Genomic DNA, 22,260 nt, shown 5'->3' with positions numbered 1-22,260 from the left:
TCACAAAGATAATGAGTGCAGAACAACAGATTGGACAAGGAATGGATTGCAGCTATCTGCCTGAAGTGTCAAGCATAATAAAGCAACACAATGGCAGCACTGAGTTACCTTTTGCCAAAGACGGTGTCTCACCAACACCAAAGTGGCTTGAAAATGCATATGCAAATGCACTTGTGGAAAACACTGAGGAGAACACTAGCCATGGCTGTGTAGGTCAGGTTGATGTACAGTGTGCAGTTTCTCACCAGATTGCAGCTGCTACACAAGATCTGCATAATGGATGGTGCAACGGCTTTGTTTTTTTTTTTTTTGTTTTTTGTTTTTTTTTTTTGTCCTCATTAGCCTTTACGCCACCCATTTCTAACCAAACGATACCGCCTATGGGTTTTTTATCTCATATACCGGGACCATTAACAACCTCACTAGTAGTGTCAGTCCATGACCGCCTCTTTATATATGCCACCCTTTGTAGGAGGTTGGTACATGGGTGAACTCCACCGTCACGTTGAAAAAGCACCACCGGCGAGATAGGCCAAGACCTTAATCATTGGACTGAAATTACTTACAAATCCACCTATCCCTTTACTCTAAGATAAACACTCATCACCCAAAGTGTGCCAAAAATAATGTCCAAAATTTGCATTTAACTTTTGTCGGACCCAGAGTATCCATTTTAGCTGTGAATCTCATAGCTCGCAACCAGTCTAAAATCCCGGGAGACAAAGGGGAGACCCAAAGTTTACATATCTCTCTGCGGGCCAAGAGTATCCCATAAAATACAAGTTTAGCTTTATCATCTATGCTTTTTATCTGCAAATTCAACCTTCCAGTTATAATAAGTTCAGGGCTTACCTTGACAGTCTGGTCGATAGCTTGGGATAAACAGCTACTTACTTCCTCCCAAAACTCTTTAATATTTGGACACTCCACGAACATGTGTATATCTTTCTCATTGGGACTTCTACACTTTGGGCATTCCACCAGCCCTCCAGACTTGAACTTTGAAAGTCTATATGGAGACCAATACGCTCTGTGGAGTGTAAAAAGATGATTTCGCCTTAAATTTGCGGGTTTGACAACTTTATACAACATAGCCATAGTTACTTGCCATTGAATGTCAGATGCGATGTCCGGCAAGCAATCACTCCACAGCGTTTCTGGCAGTATAAACTGACCATCCGTCGTCTCCAATATTGACCAGTACCAGAGTCCTACTTCTTTTTTATACACTTGGCTTGAGTGGATCTTCTCTTCCAATTCATTCTGAAGTCCCACGATAGTTTCAGCTTTACCAGCCCAACTATGGATTTGCAGATATTTAAATTTCGATATAGCCTGCCCCCAGATGTCCACTCCCTGACTCCACCCAACCAGCTTTCCATCCGGAAAAAGATGTCCCCATATTTCTACCCCTGCAGTTCTTAGAGGAATAGCTAATGCATCTTTAGTCCAAGCAGGAGATCCTGGGCTGTCCCAAATGGAAGTATAATACCCATAATAGGGGATTTTTAGTATCCTCCTGATCCAGTACCAAAGTTCCGCTGCTTCCCGCAGTAGCTTAAGACGCACTTTTTTAAAATACTTTGGATCCGCAAATTTACAAAGAAAACCAGATTCCTTATAGTGGCAGCTTTTTAGCATTACTGCCAACAATACACCAATACCCGAAGTCGGTGGAGTATTTACAAGAATTCTAAGATTTTTTAACTGAAAAGCCCAACAATATAACTGAAAATCCGGGGCTGACAGCCCCCCTTTAAGCAGTTTTCTCCTTATTTTAGTCCATGAGAGACGAGATCCTTTTGCGGCCCATATAAATGTACTGACTTCGCTCTGAAGCTTCTTCAACCATTCTCTTTTGAATGCAAGAGGGATTGTCTCAAATAGAAAAGTTAGTTTTGGAAGAACCATCATTTTTATCAGATTTGTACGGCCATACAGATTAAGACACAAATGACTCCATCCTCTAAGCATTCCTCCTATTTCTCTCTTAACTCTTACAAAATTAATTTTTGCCAAGTCATCCAAGTTCTGAGTAATCCTGACCCCCAGATACCTCATTTCTGATTTGCATTTTATAGGGCCCGGATCCAAATTCCAACTCATAATTTCCGTTTTATCCTCGTTTATTTTATACCCTGAGACAGCTCCAAATTCTTTAGTTATTATAGATATATTCTCCAATGTCTGCTGAGGGTTAGAAGTATAAATTATAATATCATCAGCGTATAGACCTATTTTCTTGGACCAAGCTTCTACAGAGAAAGGGAGGATCTTCTCAGAACCCCTAATCTTACAGGCCAAAGGCTCTATATACAGATCGAACAATGGTGCAACGGCTTTGGTCTGAGAGATGAGGTGGTGAATCATCTGAATCTGATCAAAGTGAAGATAAGAGTGAAAGGCATTGGTTGAAAAAGTGCAAGAGATTGATGGTGCTCTGTCCGAGTTTCTCAGCACCTAAGTAGTCTAATTTGCATTGAAAAAGGTACAGAATGCTAATGAGCCATTCTGATGGCAAGCTGATGACAAAGAGAAAAGAAATGCTGAAACTGTCCTGTTGAATTCTTTTTTTTTATTATTTTAGTTTCTTATTTTAAAGAAGACTAACTGTTCCAAGAAGCTACTTACAGAACTCTGCACTAAAAGATTTGAGCTTGGATATATATGATCTGATTACAGATAGACTTGTGTTTGCCTTAGAAATAGATTTAAAACTGTTATATGCTCAGCTTTTGCAATTAAAAAAAAAAAATGTCACTTTTGAAAATGAAATGTGTGATTAATTATAAATCATTTTATTATGATTTGAATTATCAGAAGGGTGGATTGATGGAGCAGATTTCCTCTGCAGTCAGGCATTATTTTATTTTTTGTGCTTCAGACAGACTGCATTTAAATTGCCACGCACCTTTTGGTGCAAGTTATAAACATGGCACTTGAAAAATATGAAAGTTAGGCCAAATCAGTCTGACATGCTTTTGCTGAATTAACATGTGTTTTTGCAGTGTAGAGAAAAGTGGCCTTTTTAGCTTTGAAGATTAATAGAATGTGTTTCTCTCTTCCCAGTGCATCCCATGTAATCTAAATCCACTATTTCTGTCTAAAGAGACTTTGACTTGTTGCATATTTTGATAAATATTTTCAGTTAATAACATCTCTATTTCTTTGTGCACATTGCACATTTATTTTACATGTTGTCATAAATAATAGAAAAACTGCTTTACACTAGTAGCTTGGCTAGGAAAACATTTATAATGAGTATTAGTATGGAGTTTGGAAACATAATGTGCTGATTCACATGACATTAATATTATCTTTTTGTTTGTTTTATTTTCGGGCCTACCATTAAATGGCTGCCTGTGAAACCATCAAAAGCTATGGCTTGCTTTGAATGAGAAGGGAGCATAAGCAGACTGTGGCAGCTTTCCTCATGCCAAGAAGTCAAGAACACCTTGAACTGTACATCCTTGTGATTCTGCTAAATGTACCAGTGTTAGTTAAAAGTGTCCATCTGACTGCGCTTTGGCAGGAAGGAAGACTATTGAAAATGTTCCCTAGCAATTGTTGCAAACTTATAAAATGTATTTATTATGTATGCTTCATTTGTTAAAAACTGGCATGGTCAGGTTTTTAGAATGCGTCAGGGTGATGCAAACTCATGCCACCATGACTAACCAATCAACATACAGGTTTTCCTGAAATGCAACATTTTGTGTAGTCTGCCAAAATTTTGTGTATAAAAACTGACGGGGGCGGGCTTTCTCAGCTCAGCTGGCTTCTTGCTCATTTTGGCTTAGGCTTCTATGGGTTAGGTACGAGAAACGTCCCGGGAGATTGCTGAGGGTTTGCGTCCGAGGAGTATCAGGGGGAGGTTTCTTGCTTCCACGTCATATCTTGGCCACATTCCTTTGAGGTCTCGTGAAGGGCGGGCTGTCTCCCTCCCTGCTTGCTCTTTAGACACAGACAGATGCAGAAGAACAGCTGATTAAATAGAATTAGATGCTAAACTTCAAGTTATGCTTAGACAAATTAATTAGGTCTGAAAAGATTTATTTGACTTATGCATTTATTTTTCTTAATGGGAGATTTTTGCAAACTATTTGATTTTTGATTAGCCTTGCAAGACTATATTTTTCTTAGAAACTCTTTGAGTCTTGAATGACATTTTGCGCCACATTCCTACATGTTATGCCTATATGCAGACTGTAATGTGTTCTGTATTAATGCTATTTTTTCTGTTTTCCAAATTCTGTAACCTGATTGATATTTTACTAATGAATAAAGGGTCAGAGAAAAATTAACTTTTGACTAGAAAATAAAACCCTTTAAATACTCAACAACTCTCTTTATTGGCTTAAAATAAATAATTGCATTTTTGACTGTTCATGATTATTAAAGTCTCCTGAAGGTAATACATGGTGTGAAGGGCCCAACACCTTTTGAGCGGTAAATTAGAGGTAGCATGAGGGTTTTGCATTGAGAAATTACCAGAAGAAATTACCGCTCCATCAAGACCATGTCGCAAACGGTGGTACCGGAGACACAGCTCCACAAATTCTTTGGGGAAATCAGATACCTTGAGCATGGGCACCATGCACATGACTGCCTTCAGGGCATAAAAAGCGGTCTGACAAGCCTCTGTTCAGATCACTTTCCTGGGCTGCTTCCTGGAAGTCAGCTCATTCAAGGGGAAAACAATGGAGCCATAGCCCTGACACATCTCTTGTAATAACGGGTGAGACATAAAAAGGCTCTCACCTCTGTCTAAGTAATTGGGGGCTCCCAGGCCAGAATGGTGACATTCTTGGGTTGTAGAGGCTCCACCTGGCTGCTTCAGATCTGATGTCCCAACTATACTACAGACCCCTGCCCTATTTGGCTCTTACTGGCCTTGATAATTAAAAATAATAAAAGAAAGGGAACTGCATCGGAGACTAAACTAATACCAGGATTTCACGTTTGCCTTAGTGACCCGCACACCGCGCCTCAAGTCACAAGGCATGTCAGCATTTACAACTGTGACACCCTCACAGCGTGCCACAATTCTATGCTCAGATGTGAGTCCCATGCTCTCCACACCACTGGAGTCAAGCTATCCTTGCTGAAGACGGTTGATAGCCAGAAACCGGTCCTAGGATGCTTGATTCCAGTCCAGGAAAGACATGACTTGGCAGTTCGGGCTGGACTGTTCCCATTAGGCACAGGGTCAAGGCTGATTTGCATATGGCCATGTCTCAACTGGGGTGGTGTGGAGTGCAAAAAAAGATGGATTTAGGCCTAGATCTCTGTACTGAGGTGAATGTATGACATTGTTCTGCATTCTGTCCATCAACTGTTATTTTTGCATATGTCACCCCGAGTGGGATGGGTATGCTCAGACATGAGTCCCATGCTCTCCACACCACTGGAGTCAAGCTATCCTGGCTGATGACGGCTGGTCCTAGGATGCTTGATTACGGTCCAGGAAAGACATGTTCCCATGAGGCACAGGGTCAAGGTTGATTTGCATATGGCCATGTCCGAACTGGGGTGGTGTGGAGTGCAAAAAAATGATGGATTTAGGCCTAGATCTCTGTACTGGGGTGAATGTATGACATTGTTCTGCATTCTGTCCATCAACTGTTATTTTTGTATTTGTCACCCCGAGAGGGATGGGTATGCTCAGACGTGAGTCGCATGCTCTCCACACCACTGGAATCAAGCTATCCTGGCTGAAGATGGCTGATAGCCAGAAACCGGTCCTAGGATGCTTGATTCCGGTCCAGGAAAGACATGACTTGGCAGTTCGGGCAGGACTGTTCCCATGAGGCACAGGGTCAAAGCTGATTTGCATATGGCCATGTCTGAACTGGGGTGGTGTGGAGTGCAAAAAAACGATGAATTTAGGCCTAGATATCTGTACTGGGGTGAATGTATGACATTGTTCTGCATTCTGTCCATCAACTGTTATTTTTACAATTCTATGAGGCAGCACAGTGAATTTAAGGAACAAGCCCAGCAATTACAACTGTGACACGCACACAGCGTGCCACAACATAAGGTTTTTGGACACTCCACCTTTCAAATTATCAGGGCAAATTTCATATCGTGTTATTATTTAAATAATACTATTTATACAGCAGCATACACTTATGCTCCATTATTAACATTACCTAATTTATTATAATTGTGTTACACACATTGTATGCCATACTTTACACTCTATTATTGAGGTTATTTTAAGCATTGTTCTCATTATTTTTTCTTTCTTGTCCTTGGTCATCTCCTCCCTTGTTCTAGAACTAATATGGCTATGGCAACTATGAATTTACCAGCTCCCCAAGCTTTTATGGTTAAGGATTGCGAGGTTTCTAGCCAGAGGTGGGATGAATGGAGGGATTATTTAATCAATTATCTAGAAACTTTTGAAAGCAAAGAACTTCCTCGGGAAAGGAAAAAAATATTTTACTGCATTTTTCTTGGGCCTGGAGGGTTAAGGGTATATAACATAATTGAAAAGAAAACCCTAACAGGTAGTGAAGTGAATGTTTTCACACAAGCTATATCTGATTTAAATGCTTATTTCGACCCAACTATTTGTAAAGCAGTGCACAGATTTAATTTTTACCACAGGAAGCAAGAATCATCTAAAAAAGATGAGGACTATGTCGCTTCTCTTTATTAGCTTTATGAGGATGAATTAATCTGCGACCAACTTGTTATGCACTGTAATAACCAAAATTTGCAGAATAAACTGTGGATTAACAGAGATGCTTCTCTAAGAGAAATCTCAGCTATCATCAGTAAAGTGGAACTGACATCCAGGTGTGCCAAAACAGTTATTACAAAGCCAAGAGCGACAACAATGATGAAATAGTTAAAATGGTAAGAATTTCTAATCAGAACAGTTCAGAGAAGTCATAGATGAAATTTGATAAACAGACATCTAACAGAAAGAGTAAAAATAAACATAGTTCCAACAAATTTGAAGTGAAAGGAACATGTTATCGTTGTGGCAGCTCTACACACTTGGCAAATGGCAAGAAATGTCCTGCTTTAGGCCAAAAATGTGCATACAGTAAAATGATTAGCCATTTCGCTAAAGCTTGCCGTAATTCTAAAACTGTTAAATGTATTGTGGATGAATGTGATGAAGACAATGATAGCATTGAATCAGATTGTAATGACAACAAAGTGTGCTGCATTAATGATGATGAGAAAAAACCTGTCTGTGAATTAAAAGCTGATGGAGTAACTGTAACCTTAATGGCTAATTCAGGATCACCTTACACCATTACAAATAGGAACAGATGGCAAGAGGTATTCAGTAACACTATTGGTCCAATGCCAGAAATGTCCGACACCCAGTAAGTTATACGGGTGAACCCATTGACCTTTTGGGGTTCCGCCGACTCATGTTTGAGTTTGAAGGAAGATCTGTGTTATTTAAATTATATGTTTCTAAAGCTGGACCCTGTGTTCTGGGATGGTGGGATCTAGGCAAACTTGGAATACGCCTTGATCCTAATAGTGCAGAACCTGTTTTATACATTGACCCGCCTCAAATAGACACAGGTGATGAATTCTTCTCTAAGTTTTCTAAAGTATTCTCAGGGAGTGTCGGAGAATTGGAAGGTTTTTCCCATAAGATTATCCTAAAAAATAACGCCAAGCCTTGCATTCACAAAGTAAGGAATATTCCCTTGGGAGTTAAGGATGAGGTCCATATTGAAATACAAAAACTTGTGGACAAAGACATAATTGAGGGTATCCAATCATCTGATTGGGTTGCCCCCTTAGTGGTCACACGCAAGACCAACGAAAAAATCCGTTTGTGTGTGGACCTCAGAGAACTTAATAAGAACATCTTTATTGATATGTTTCCCCTCCCTAGAATTTCTGAATTATTGTCTGCAACCAAAATGTATTGTATAAGACAGCTACTAAAAAAAGAGAATGTTTTTTGTTGGACCAAGGAATGCCAATTTACCTTGGATGGTATTAAAAAAGATATTTGCTCTGCACCAGTGCTCAAAGGACTTAAAAGCTTTATCACCACAGACGCTAGTGGAAAGGGACTAGGCGCTGTTCTTTCTCAATTGCAAAGCGATGGATCTGAATGTGTGGTGGCGTTTCCCTCAAGAGCTCTCACCATCACGGAAGAAAAATATTCTGTGATCGAAAGGGAAGCTCTTTGTTGTTTGTGGGGACTAAAACACTTTACAGTGGCATCACTAGGGTTGGTATCACCCGGTGCGGGTAACTCATGGTGTCACCCCCTCACGACTTACCGCATGGGCTTGAGTCTCGGCAATGATGCTGAACATCCTGCGATTCTACGCAAATAACTAATTCTCCCTGTGCCTCACAAAAAATGAATGTGTCTTCATGAAATGCAACTGGTGCTATGTAAAGCACTCTGATACCCGATTCGGGTCAAGTTCGCGCTATATAAAACTCTGTATGTTATCCGATTCGGGTCAAGTTTGCGCTATATGAAACTCTGTAAAATAAAAAACCCTAGTCTGTCGGCTACCACCACCCCGCCCCCCTGCTCATACCTGTGCAAGCCGATACTGGGTCTAACCCGTGAATGTACATAGCTGCCAAGGTTTGCGATTGCTAATGTGTGACATTTTCATAATTGCAGTGTAATTATCAGTGACATTCAACGACTATGAGTGACACTTTCTTGCAAGCAAAATCAAGCAATGAAGAAGTGCAAAACATATAAATGACAGACATTACACCAATTTGGGCAACGAAAAACTCAGATCTTAAACGTGCTGTCAAGTGGTAGAAATGGAATGGCACTAACCTAGTAAAAAGCAGTAGCTCACAGATAATCCTCATAAAATACAGTTTTGTGAACCTGTGGTTCCTGTTCTTTCTTTCCTTCCTTTTCCCCTTTTATCCTCTTTCTTGCTTTTTTCCTTCTTCCCATTGTCTCATTTTCCATTTTCCTCTCTAGTAAACTTTTTCTTCCTCTTTCCTCACTCAAAAGGTAACAGTGGTAAAACGGGTTAGCCATGTAGCATCATTTGGGATCAAAGCGTGCATGATGTTACTTCCGCTACCGCAGACGTTTGGATTGACTCTTCATAAAACTTCCTCTGTATGCTAATGGAACCAAAAGGCCTTATTGATCCAGAGCCCCTGTGCAGGCGTCTCTGGAGGGCAAAAGGGCGCTGTAAGCTGCCATCGACCCTGGCTGACTTTAGCACCCTGTTCGGGACACAAGCACAGCTGTCCACGTGCAGCTATTATTGTATAATTGGTCTAGGTACTGCCAGACAAGGTGATCAGGAAGGTGCAGCTAAACCTGCTCGAGCAATGTACTGTAAAAAAAAACGTCTCTGGAGCGTCCAGGCAAGGAAGCACTTTCCTGGCTCCATTCATTAATTGTATTGCCCCCTGTCTGCAGTCTTGGCCACGGTGCCCTGCCCCACTTTAAGTACAGATAGGTCAGTTGCCCTCACTGCCTGCACCCTCTGACCACTGGTGTGTGAAAGCTGCCGCCTGCTATAGCATACGCTCTAATTATGTTTTGCAAGGTACAGGTGATGGCGATTGTGCATTTAAACTCGTAGCTCAGCAAATAAAACAAAATGCTGCACAACTATTCAACGTGCCCCCAAACAGCCGCCACTTTGGTGTAATTTTGGCGAAAACACCGTCCTGTGGACAAGACTCAGCAAGGCCTGCAGGCAGCCAAAATAAACTAAAGCAGAAAGCACTGACCCGCACAGGTACTGGCCTCTCGGAACTCCGGCATTGCCGGCCAGGGAAATACCGCACAATCAGCAAAGCGTGACTACCCTTCAGCCCTCAAAGCACAGTTATTCGACTGGAGTACTGTCTTGGAATATTTGTTGGACAGTCTCCTTCCCCATAGCTGCCAAGGTTTCAGATTGCTATGTGTGACAATTTAATAATTTCAGTGTAATTATGAGTGACATTTCAACAACTATGAGTGACACTGTCTCGAAAGCAAAATCAAGCAATGAAGACAAAGAAAACATAAAGATCAGAAATACCAGACATGACAGCTTCTCCCACCCATACACACATGTAGCCTGTGGTTTACTTTTAAGGTATTGGAAAGTTTTTCCGACCTCAGCGTTATAAGCAACGACCTTTAACTGACTGGATGTGACCAGCTGCAAGAACAACTGTACTTTTCAATTCAACTCTGAAATTAAAATTATTAAGTGGCAAGCGTGACTGGAAAATCAATATTTTCGCATCAGACACAAAAGCTAATATGAGTCCTCCCTCTCTCTGTTGAGCCACTTGCGCAGCACATCAGAAAGGTTGGACCTGGGAAATAACTGCCTTGCCTACACATTAGCAATACATATCTCAGAATTCTGAATTAAATCATATGGAATATTTTAGCTGTTCTATCTTATGCCCGTAGCTACTGACAATCCAGGGGGATTTCCGTTACACTATCAAAGCCGACTCCCAGTTCCCACTCATACATCAAAAACATGTGCTGAAAAGAAGGAGTTCTTCAAACCCCTGCCGTAGCTGCACACTTTTCCCACCGGGCCATTAAGCAGTGTGATTAAATCAATAGCTGAGCATTGCCCCCGGGTCTGTGGTGCGGCCGCCCATTATTAATAACGAGTTTCACGACCCTCTCTGTCCACGCACCCAGCACCTAACAGCAGCCAAAAAACGGGTCCTGGCTCCAGAGAACGTACTGGTAACTTTCTTTTCAAGCAACTCTATCTGAAGAGCACAGAGCGTGACCACGGACGGAAAAGGAGATGGCCTAGAAAGTGGAAACAGCATCACAGAGGGGATGCTGCAGAGGAAGGGCCGGGCGAACGGCACACTCACCCCCTGTGGCTCTTGCTTTCTACCACCACCAAATTGCCAGGCAAACTTTACAGCAATGAAATTACAGCACGGCAGGTTTTACTCTGTATGAAGACAAATACTGCCACTCACTTACTGATTCAGGGGCCAGTGGGCTTGGATCGAGTTACATGGCCAGGGTGGGATCCGATCATCATTACAACCTCAGGCCGTGATGACGACATGGCAGCAGGACGTAACGACGAGTGGCGCATATGACATCAATCAGAAGGTAATGTGGGTGGAGTTGGGAGTCTATTCATACATTTTAGCACTAGTAGTCGCAGCTTCCAGCGCTACCAGCCACTTCAGTTTATCCATTATATCAGACATGTTGAATGATACTTGGCAGGGCTGCTTCCCTGACATTTGCAGTTCGGGGCAGCGGTGGATTGGCAGCGCCCGAGGCCACTCAGATGCCATGCTGCTGAATGATGCTGCCCGTAAAAAATACGGTACTTCTGCTGTGTTTGTGTTACACAGTGAGCCAGAGCAGCGTAACCAGATTGGTGTCACCCCATGATGGGGTGACACCCGGTGCGGTCCGCACCCCCCGCACTCCCCTAGTGACGCCGCTGACACTTTAGGCAGTTTATTCGGAGCACGAAGATCACATTACGCACAGACCACAAACCACTCACCAAAGTCCTCACTTCTCATGGCCTTAACAATGTTTCCCCTAGAATTTCACGTTTTTCTGTGCAGCTTTTAGATTTCCTGTATGATGTAGAATATATTCCAGGTGTACGCAACAGAATTGCTGGTTTTTAAAGCAGGAGTCTTTAGCCATAATTAAAAATTCTGATAATGTTTGGGACCAGTGGTTTGTAACCAGTATTTTCGGTAATGAACTCATGAGTATACCTCAAAACGGATTAATTTATCGAATGGCAAGAGGGGCTTTTTGCGCTTATAGTGTTATTATTAAATGGATAGTCAACCAGGCTTAGTATTGCTCAAAGGTTGAGATACAGTCCCTGCCACAACTGTAGGAATAGACAAAAAGAAATCTGTCTATATAATGAACATTATACAATTCTCTTCCTGAGCAGTTACCAAAGCATTATCTTAGAATTAATTCACAAGAAACATCCAAGTGATATCAAAACAAATCAGAAGAAATGAATCCAGTATATTTCAAAAAACTTCTTCTTTATTTTTCTTCTTTCCAGTCACTCAGTACTTTTTCTTTTCTTTTCCTTTGCCAACACGTGTTTCGTCCTAACTAAATACAGTTAACGGACTTCGTCAGGGCTAAAGAAAAATTAAACAGTTATAAAATTACTAAAATTCATAAAAGTTTATGTAATATAGTATCATCAACATAATACTAGACAATTTATAGGATATAGTCATTTTAGCGATGCGATTAGAAGTCTATTATGGTGGAACTCGCTCTATTCAACCGCAACAAAGGGCAATTAATAGTTCATTCATCTGTAATGTTCACATCCGGAACCCTTACTAATAATTCCCATCATAAAAAATCATATTCACATATTTACAGGTTAAAAAATCATGGTTTCAATGTTTCATAGGAAGATCATTGAGAAAAATTCTCAAAAAGAGAGGAAATGATATCAGCAACTCTATAACTCTCTATATTTCTCATGCTACACATGACTACAAATGAGGCAATCTCAGAATCCATTCAACACAGATATATATATATGATGCATATAATGCTAGACTCACCAATGAGTATCTTTAGTCTATGATATTGGCGAAACCTCAGGTGATCAAAACTTGAAAATTCCTAGAGGATACATATTATATTTTAAACATCAAGTATATACATCCATTAGTTAGTGCAATAATCTAAAATACTTCATGTAATGTAAACCAATAGGTACATAGTTTCCTTAATGATATTCATTGTATTTCATAATTTCATTATTCCTTATTTTGATTATTAATCTATGATTCAATTATAAGCACGATTGTCACTATATTGACCTGAAATCACATTTTATAATACGGCGATATTCTCAGTTAGTTCCGCTGATGCACTCATATCAGACAGGTTTCAACAATAGAGATACCAAGTTTATGTAAAATAATATTTATAGACCGAGATGTCATATTCTTATCATTGGACCCCTCATGTTCATAAAGCACCCCTATAAATAGCTACTAATGATAAGCCCGTGTTAGGCGGGTTTCTATACAATTAATGAAACATTAGCAATGGTTCACACCCTTCAAGAAAGCAAAGAAAGGGGGGCGGGGGTTGCGACCCGGATCTGCTTATGTTAACTCTAATTTCCCTAGTGACATTCTTTGTGAGTATTAGTTACATTGATCCTTATTTAGATTACTAGTCTACATCATAAACATTAACCAGGTTGTCACTATGTTGACCTGAAATCACATTTTATAATATATTAACGGTTAACATAGCTAATACCCTCATGTTAGACGGGCCCAGAACTGCTCATATTAACTCTAAGCACCATTATCCGGTCAGCTATCTACCCATTGTGCAAGGTTACATAGATATTTAAAAGTTTAAAGTAGACCCTCTATATCACCTGGCATTTGCAGTTCGGGGCAGCGGTGGATTGGCAGCGCCCGAGGCCACTCAGATGCCATGCTGCTGAATGATGCTGCCCGTGAAAATTACGGTACTTCTGCTGTGTTTGTGTTACACAGTGAGCCAGAGCAGCGTAACCAGATTGGTGTCACCCCATGATGGGGTGACACCCGGTGACACCCGGTGCGGTCCGCACCCCCCGCACTCCCCTAGTGACGCCGCTGACACTTTAGGCAGTTTATTCGGAGCACGAAGATCACATTACGCACAGACCACAAACCGCTCACCAAAGTCCTCACTTCTCATGGCCTTAACAATGTTTCACCTAGAATTTCACGTTTTTCTGTGCAGCTTTTAGATTTCCTGTATGATGTAGAATATATTCCAGGTGTACGCAACAGAATTGCTGGTTTTTAAAGCAGGAGTCTTTAGCCATAATTAACAATTCTGATAATGTTTGGGACCAGTGGTTTGTAACCAGTATTTTCGGTAATGAACTCATGAGTATACCTCAAAACGAATGGGTCAAAAACGTTTCTCTTGATCAAGTGATTCAAGATGTGTCCAAATATGTCAAAAAGGGCTGGCCAGACAAATCTGTACTTGACAAAATACTCATTCCTTTTTGGGAAGTTAGGAATAACCTTTCCCTTGAAAATGACTTACTCCTTAGAGGAGGGAAATTAATTCCACCAATGATCTTTCGTGACGGGGTTATTAACCTTTGTCATTAGGGACACTTTTGAATTGTAAAGACTAAATGTAGAATTAAGCAATCTATTTGGTGGCCAGGTGTCGATAAAGACATTGAAAGAGTTGTACGCGAATGATTTGAATGTACTAATTCAGATAAAAGTTTGATCACCTGCAAAACCTGTTACATCCCATTGTTATTCCTAATATGCCTTGGGAAAGGATTGGCATAGATATTTTCGGTCCTGTCAAGAACATGGAAGGTCTGCAGAAATATATCATAGTGCTGGTGGATCATTTTTCAGGATGGCCTGAGTATAAAATTGTAGAAAAAGCTCACACTGAAAATGTGTTACACTTCCTAGGAGAAGTTTTTAGTAAAGAAGGTCTTCCCAAAGATATCATTTCCGACAATGGTGGGCAATTTGTAGGGGATTATTTAAAAATATTCATAAAAGAATCTGGAATTGTTCATAGAACTACCTCAGTATATCATCCAGAGGGTAATGGTAGCGTGGAACACTTCAACAGAGTAATAAACGGCATCATTGAACTTTCCAACAGTAATGACAAAGATTGGGAGGATGAATTGAGGAAAACTATTCACGCTTACAGGATTACTAAATGCCATTCCTCAGGTTATTCCCCTTTTGAGCTTATGCGAGGACGTTCTCCCCGCACTAAAGATAATCTGGGTTGGCTTCATTGCACTAAATTGGTTCCATGGTCAGTCAAGAGTGTTAAACAAAACATTGAAAATAATCAAAAATCCTTGGTTGGAAAATAAACAAAGAAAGTAAGAAGCGAGTTGGTGATATTGTCAAAGTTAAGAAAGGGAAAATAGTATGCAAAGGTGATAGTAAGTATTCTACACCTCTCAAAGCCATCAAAGTTCTTTCCAATTCCGCTCTTTTGAGTGATGGAAAAGTGTGGAATGCTAATAGAATTGCATTGTTCAAGGGAAATATTAGTGTCCAGCCAGAGACAAAGATGTATAATTTACTTCGCAATCTATTAACATTTCTGGTGTACCACTTTACTGTGACGGACCTTCCATGTGTGAACCTCCAAGTAATGTTGTACAGAGAGATGTGGTTGTCCCATGATCCAAACGTGTTTGCAGCAAACCCAAAAGGTTTGAAGAATTTGTCACCCACATTTATAATTAACATGTGCTCATTTTTCTATATCTACCTTTTAGAAATGTTATTGATTTATTGTTCTTTTATGTTATTGTTTTATTTTTTCGTAGGCTTAGGTTTTTTTGGGAAGGAAGGGGGAGTGGTGTGTCTCGTGCTTGTGCTGGCTTGCGCTGTGCTCTGGCCCGAGCTGTGCTTGAGAATATTACTGTACTGGTTGTATTTACTTTTAACTATGTCTTCGTGTTCTGGTGCGTTTGGTGCATTCAGAACACACTGAAGACTGAGGCTGTAATGACAGCTGCATCCGTTCCTGCTCTTCCTTTGCTGAATTAATTATTAAAAGAAACTAACTTACTTGACGCTTCCGATGATTGATTGAACACAACAGTTCACAACTGGCAAGGTCGGGAATGGCCTGATATGAGGGCTGTAAGTAGCTGGTCACATCTGGGTGAATTAAAATACAAAATTTAGAAATCAGTCTTAGCGAGAATGAGTACCAATTTAAAGAATAGCAAACTTATACTTCTGGACTTGCACTGTTAACAGTTTAAATACTCCTTGCAAGAGAGACTCCAAATTTCAGGAGTCACAAAGCTCCAATTTTGACGTTGTTACACTATAAGAGACACACATAGCTAGCTTATTGAAAAAGAGGTTGGCTTCGGGGATTCTGTTAGAAACGATTGCGTGTTCAATGCAATTTACTACGACCCGAAGGGTGGTTGTCATTTTAACGAAAGAAAATAATATTGAAGTACAGCAAACTACCAGTGACAAGGCTGATCGCTTGGCAATCACGCAAGTCATAGCTTATAACCATTTGCTTACAATGTGTATGGTCTATGGGTCAAATAATGATGAACTCTTTTCATGGAAGGGGTTGATAGTTATATGTGGGGATCTTGCCTGCATTTCATCACCTCAGTGCATTAGACACTTGCCAAGCAATTGCATGTGAAGGTGCGCAAAGCAGTACTTCATTTCATGGAATTATTAGAACGAATTAGTGAAGAAAGAGACACGATTCACTGACATCTATTCTCATTCACTTCAGGAATACTTACACATAGATGTTTTCATCTCTTCGAAAATACTCCCGAATGCCAAGATACAAATCGTTCCCAAGATATTTTAAGTATTTTAAGTTAGCCCTTTCTGTATTCATGTTAGATTTAAAATTCTCACACAGTCTACCCAGAGATGGACCTTTATTAGGGAATGACAAATAAGGGAATCCTTGGAAATCAACCTCAGTACAGCTTCAATACACACAGTAAGGGTTACTTACATTGAAGGCATTACTTAGGGGATTAAAAATGTGTTATAGTTCGTTTTGGAAGAAAGAGAGGAAGGAACAATGGAACTTGAAGAGGAAAGGCTATTGAATTTTGAAACCGAACATACATCGATTTTAAAAGCATGACAGGGAAAAATAGCAAGTGACATATATAACACGTGGGCTACGACAACTGACAAAAAAAGTGTGCTCTATCTGCTGCATAGTATACTGCTCAGCAAAAGAAGTAATATGGATATCGAACATAGATCAGAAGAATTTTAGTGTACAAAACACTAGAATCTCAGCAGAATAGAATGATAAAAACATTGTTACAGAACCTCATGAAATACTCAACTTATTCATATATTATGCGGAACGTGTCAGTACTATTCGAAGAGATTACAATAAACCTTTGGCAGCAGAATTTCGGAAACTGTCAATTGATAAAACAATAGTGCTGCAACAATCACTACGACTCGAAGAGGACATAGAGCTGATGAATGCTCTTCCACATTGTAAGGCAACTAGAAAGGATTCAATGCTAGTAGAGTTGTGCAAACCTTGTCTGAAACTCTCCCACCAGTTTACTTGGAAATGGCTAAAGATTTAACACTAAAGATGTGAACCCATTTCAGAGTGGTACAGAAACAATTCTTAAAAAAGGAAATACTTGCAAATAAATAAGCCAAAATTATAGTTATTGTATTTGTTGGACTTGGCCCTTTTTGCAGGGTCATCCCTGAACATTTTGCTTTCCTCCTGTATTTTGTCTGACCTGTTTTTGTTGGTTTTTTGACTCTTGGCACTTTACCACTGCTGATCAGTGCTAAAGTGCATATGCTCTATATTGTAAATTGTTGTAATGGATTAGTGACTCCATGATTGGCTTATTTAATTTACTTGTCAGACCCTAATACTGTGCACCATGTGTGCCCAGGGCCTGTAAATCAAATGCTGCTGGTGGGCTTGCAGCACTGGTTGTGCCACCCACCGGAGCAGCCTGTAAAGTGTATCTCATGCCTTTCATTGCAGAACCTCTGTCTGGTACTGCCATGTTGACTGGGCAAGTGCACCCACTTGCCAGTCCCTAAACCTTCCCTTTTCTACATGTTAGTCACCCCTGAGGTAGGCCCAAGTGCAGGGTGCATTGTATGTAAGAGGTAGGACATGCCCTGATGTGTGTGGCATGTCCTGATAGTGAATTACATTCATTTTCGTTTTTCACTAATGCAAGGCTACCTGTTCCCCATAGGCCAGAATGGGCAGTTTGATTATAACATCCTATAATCCTACCTGACTCCGGAAACTAGTTAGAAATCCAAGTTTAGTATGCCTGAACTCAGAATGATAAAATACATATTTTAATAAAGTTGGTTTTAACATTCTGTGTTTGAAAATACCACTTTTAGAAAGTAGGTATTTTCTTGCCTAACTATCCAAGTCTGCCTCTGCTAGGTTGTGTATTCCTTGAGGGACCAGCCATGGGGGCTCCAAGAGACAGGGTGAGTCAGCACAAGGCTGAATAGACCTAGCTGCATGCAGAGTGTTGGGAGGAGTTGCACCTGGCCTGATTAGGGATGCGCATGCCTCCTATAATGCTTGCTCCACCTCCTGTGGTGTGTCTGATGACCCTGGCCCACACTGTCAAAGGAAAGAAGGAGTCATGTAAACAAAGTGCTCCAGGACTGACCAGAACTGGTTTGGATGAGGTACAGACACTCTCTGCCTTCAGAGACAAAGGATTTTGGTGCATAAAAGGGGAGGACCCAGACCCCAGAACTTTGGATAACTTCTGGGAATCAAGATGACCCTTTGCTGAGGAGAAGAACCATGGAACTGAAGGAGGAGACCACACCTAAGTTGCGTGTTTTTGGGGTTGGCCTGCAGTGGTCCCTTCATTGCCAAAGAAAGGAGAAGAGGACTGTGTGTGCTTTTCATCAACTTGAAGAAGAATCTCCAAGGTTTTGAACTTGAGATTGCCTCCTGCCTGAAGTCTCAGGGATACATGACTTAACCAACCAGCTCCCCCTAAATTCCCTTGGTGGGAATTGAAGTGCCTGCTGTTGTGCTGGGTCTTTTGAGAGACTGCATGTTTCTGGGAGCTGAAAGTGCGACGCAACGATGGGAAGCGTGTTGCCGCCGCAGCAGCTGTCATCGCATTGCCGAAGAAGCGAGTCGCTGCTGCCGCCATCGCATCACCGAAGCGCAGCGCATCACCGGAGAAGCGTGCAGCTGCGGCCGAGGTTGCCGTCGCATCATTAGAGAAGCACGTCGCAGGGCCTGTCGCGGCTCCAAAGATTATTGAGTCATCGCACGGCCGTCGGGCGTGCCCACATTGCATCAACATTGTTGCACCATAACCAAGATGTCATCTTCGTTGCATCACACCGGAGAGAAGTATCGCATCGAGGTGCCATCTTGTCGCATCGTACCGGAGAGCAGTAAGAAACTGACGCATCACCTCCCCGCACAGGAAGGAAGCGAGCATCAACTCCCCTGCGCAGCAGTAAGGAACCGATGCATCCACTCCCCTGAGTGTAAGGAACTGACGCATCAACTTTCCTGCGACCCTTTTGTTTTCTTTGTGTTACGCATCCCAGGTACTTTGAGAGATAAGTGTTGCATTTACAACCTCAGAGAACTGAGCTACTTTCTACCACTTTAAAATCTATTTTTAGTACTATATTGTGAATTTTTGTCATTTGAGTCTTGTGTTAAGTCTATATAAAAATACTTCATTTTATAGTACAACCTGTGTGATGTCCATCAGTGGTGTTGTCACTGTATTACTGTATGTGTTCACAAATGCTTAACACACTGCCTCTGAGATAAGCCTGCCTGTTCGTGGCAAGCTACCAAGGGAGTGGGGTGAGCAGGGGTCATTTTAGGAGTGTAGCCCCTTCCCCTGACTAGACACAAGGGTCCCTATTTGGTCAAAGGTACCTACCTCTGCCAACTAGATACCCCCAAATCTAACATTATTAAAACAAAAACACAGGACAGGATATGACTAATGTGGTCATTACACTATTTGATGCTGCTAGAGTTTTAAATAAAAATATAGCCATAATTGTATTGGTCGCAGAAAATGCGTTGGAAACGATATCTTGGGAAGACCTCTAGATAGTTATGGAAGAAATAGGTATTTCGCAACCAATTTATTAGATGGGTTCAGATTTTATATACAAATTCTCAAGCTCAAGTTATAACTAGTGGTTGTTATCTGAGCTGTTTAAAATTACGAGAGCACTTGCCAAGATGGCCTAATTTTTTTTTTCTATTTCATATCTACCGTACACCATATTTAAGAAGGATAATTAGCAATGTGCCTATATGCCCTGTTACACATAATAGATGCCATGCAATTTTTCAGTTTGCATTGTTGCAATATATACCACATATATTAGAAAAGCAAATCATAATGTAACACATGAATCCAGAACATTTGGTAGACTGTCCGGATAACACACTCAAGACTTAGGAATTATTCTATCATAAAGGCAACACTCATTTAGAAAGTAGAATTGTTGAATAATCCATCTATCTAAGGATTTGCAATTGTAGTGATATAAACCTAATAAATAAACCCAACTATGAAAAGTTTATTTAAGGCTGATGAAAGCATGGCACTGGTTAGCATTCACCCTTATTGGTAGATGCAACTTAATTAAAATGAAAAGTCTACCAAAATGTTAATGCTTGAATTAATTCATATAATGTATTTTCCAAATATTTATTTTAGGAAAATACTCTAATTAATAGCTTCACCTGAGTATTCAACAAATATTGAAAAGGCGTATTGTTTCTAAACCTTTTACAAACAAACCAGAACAGATCGAGGGACCGTCGGTTCTTATTTTGAGATAACGCAAAATTGAACATGCTCTAATCTGAAAAAGATTTGAAGAATCCACATTGAGAACAGATTTTCTAAAGGAAAAGCATTCCCGACATCAGCCAATATAAATAGCAAATATTGGGATATTTTATTGATTTTATATGAGAGGCCCAAAAATATATGATGTGACTGATGGGATCCTAAAGCTAGCACTGGGGTCATCACACAACAACAAGCTCTATCCCCATTTATGAGATTTTAATGAAAACAATCAAATGGATAAGAGCGCCCAGTGACTACAATTGTTTGCAGAACAGAGTAAGATATTGTTCACCTACCGATAAATTCTCAATGAACGGGAGTTTATAATGTTGCTGTCTTGATAAAGAAGGCGGAATGGAGCGCGCAACGTGGCGAAACAAGAGGGCCGCTCCTTGCTGAGCTCCGCGATGTTGGGCGGCGCTCGCTAACAAAGGGTTTGTTTCTAGTCGGCGTTTTTCCTCCAAATAAGAGGATTCTGCATCCGGAGGCACCCCTCTTCACTTTGGTATCCTTCTGTGGCATAACATGCCGTTTTCACTTAGTTATTCGAGGAAATGCTCCTCAATCGATAACGGTCACCATTTTGTTTTTTTTCACTCTCTCGCACAACGTTTATTTTTTTTCTTCACTCTTTTTGATGCTGCAGTTACTATACTAATGGCATGCACTTTTGCAACTATTCTTCATGAACTTTTCTCTACTGCCTGATTGGACTATGTTTTTATGGAACTTGGATTCGCTTCAGTACTCTCCTCTAATCACTTGCTACTGGTTGTTGCGAAGTACTCTTCTGTCCACATAGAGGTGCTGTCATTTCATCAAGTTATGCTGCATTTTTTAGTAATTTTTACTGCTCCTCACCTTATTGCTATTGCCTCGCTTGTCAGCTTACTGTTCTTATGCACTTTGGTGGCCCTTCCATCTCCTTTTGTCTTTACAATCTGGTCCTCTTGGTGTTTTGCGCACAATGGAACCCGCACATAACTCAAAGCCTCTGCCACATGTAAAGACCCTGCTTCCACTGGCAAATGCCTTAAAAAAGACCCTCCGTCTCCTTCTAAATCTCCACTTCCTGTTACGTTGGAGGATATCATGGAGGAGCTACATCTTATATGCGCTTTTATGACTTATACCACTACTACTCTTCAGAGACTTGATGATAAATGGTCCAGTCTGGATAAGAGGGTATCTGATGTAGAACAAAAAGTTAGTGATACTCAGGATGTTGTCGCCAAGGTTGCCAGTCTTACCAAGGAAGTTGACCTGCTTAAAAAAACCTCTGAGGATTTGGAAAATCGCAATCGGTGTAATAACTTGCACATCTATGGCATTCCGGAGAATTCAGAGGGGTCTGATATCATCCAATCTTTAAAGACTGAAGTCCTACCTATCACTGGCCTTCCTTAAGCACCTGGATGTTAATATACAAAGGGCACACCATCTCGGACCAAAGTACTCTTCTTTATCCTCTAAACCTAGAGGCATTACTGCTTATTTCCTTCTCTATTCAGACCTTATGTCTATTCTTCACTCTGCTAAGCAGCACAATCAGTTACTTTGGTCTAGCCACAAAGTGTTTCTCACTCAAGACTTTTCCAAATCAACTGCTGTACGGCGCAAGGAGTTTCTAGACTTGAGGCCTACTCTTCAATCTATGAATGCCTGATATGGTCTCATTCATCCTTGTTTTTTCAAAGTGACCTACAAAGAAAGAAATTTCAGTTTCGACGATCCAGCGGACCTTCGGAAGTTCATCAATACTCATAAGGATGAATCCATGGAACTCAGCAGACCTTAATTTCTCTGTTTTTATGCTTGTTGTCTTATATTTTTTGACATTTTGTTCTCTATGGTAATGTTGTTCCTGTTCTTCTCATCTTGT

The sequence above is a fragment of the Lissotriton vulgaris genome, chromosome 5 (assembly GCF_964263255.1).
Source record: "Lissotriton vulgaris chromosome 5, aLisVul1.2, whole genome shotgun sequence".
NCBI classification, from domain to species: Eukaryota; Metazoa; Chordata; class Amphibia; order Caudata; family Salamandridae; genus Lissotriton; species Lissotriton vulgaris.
This window is presented reverse-complemented; position numbering follows the sequence as displayed.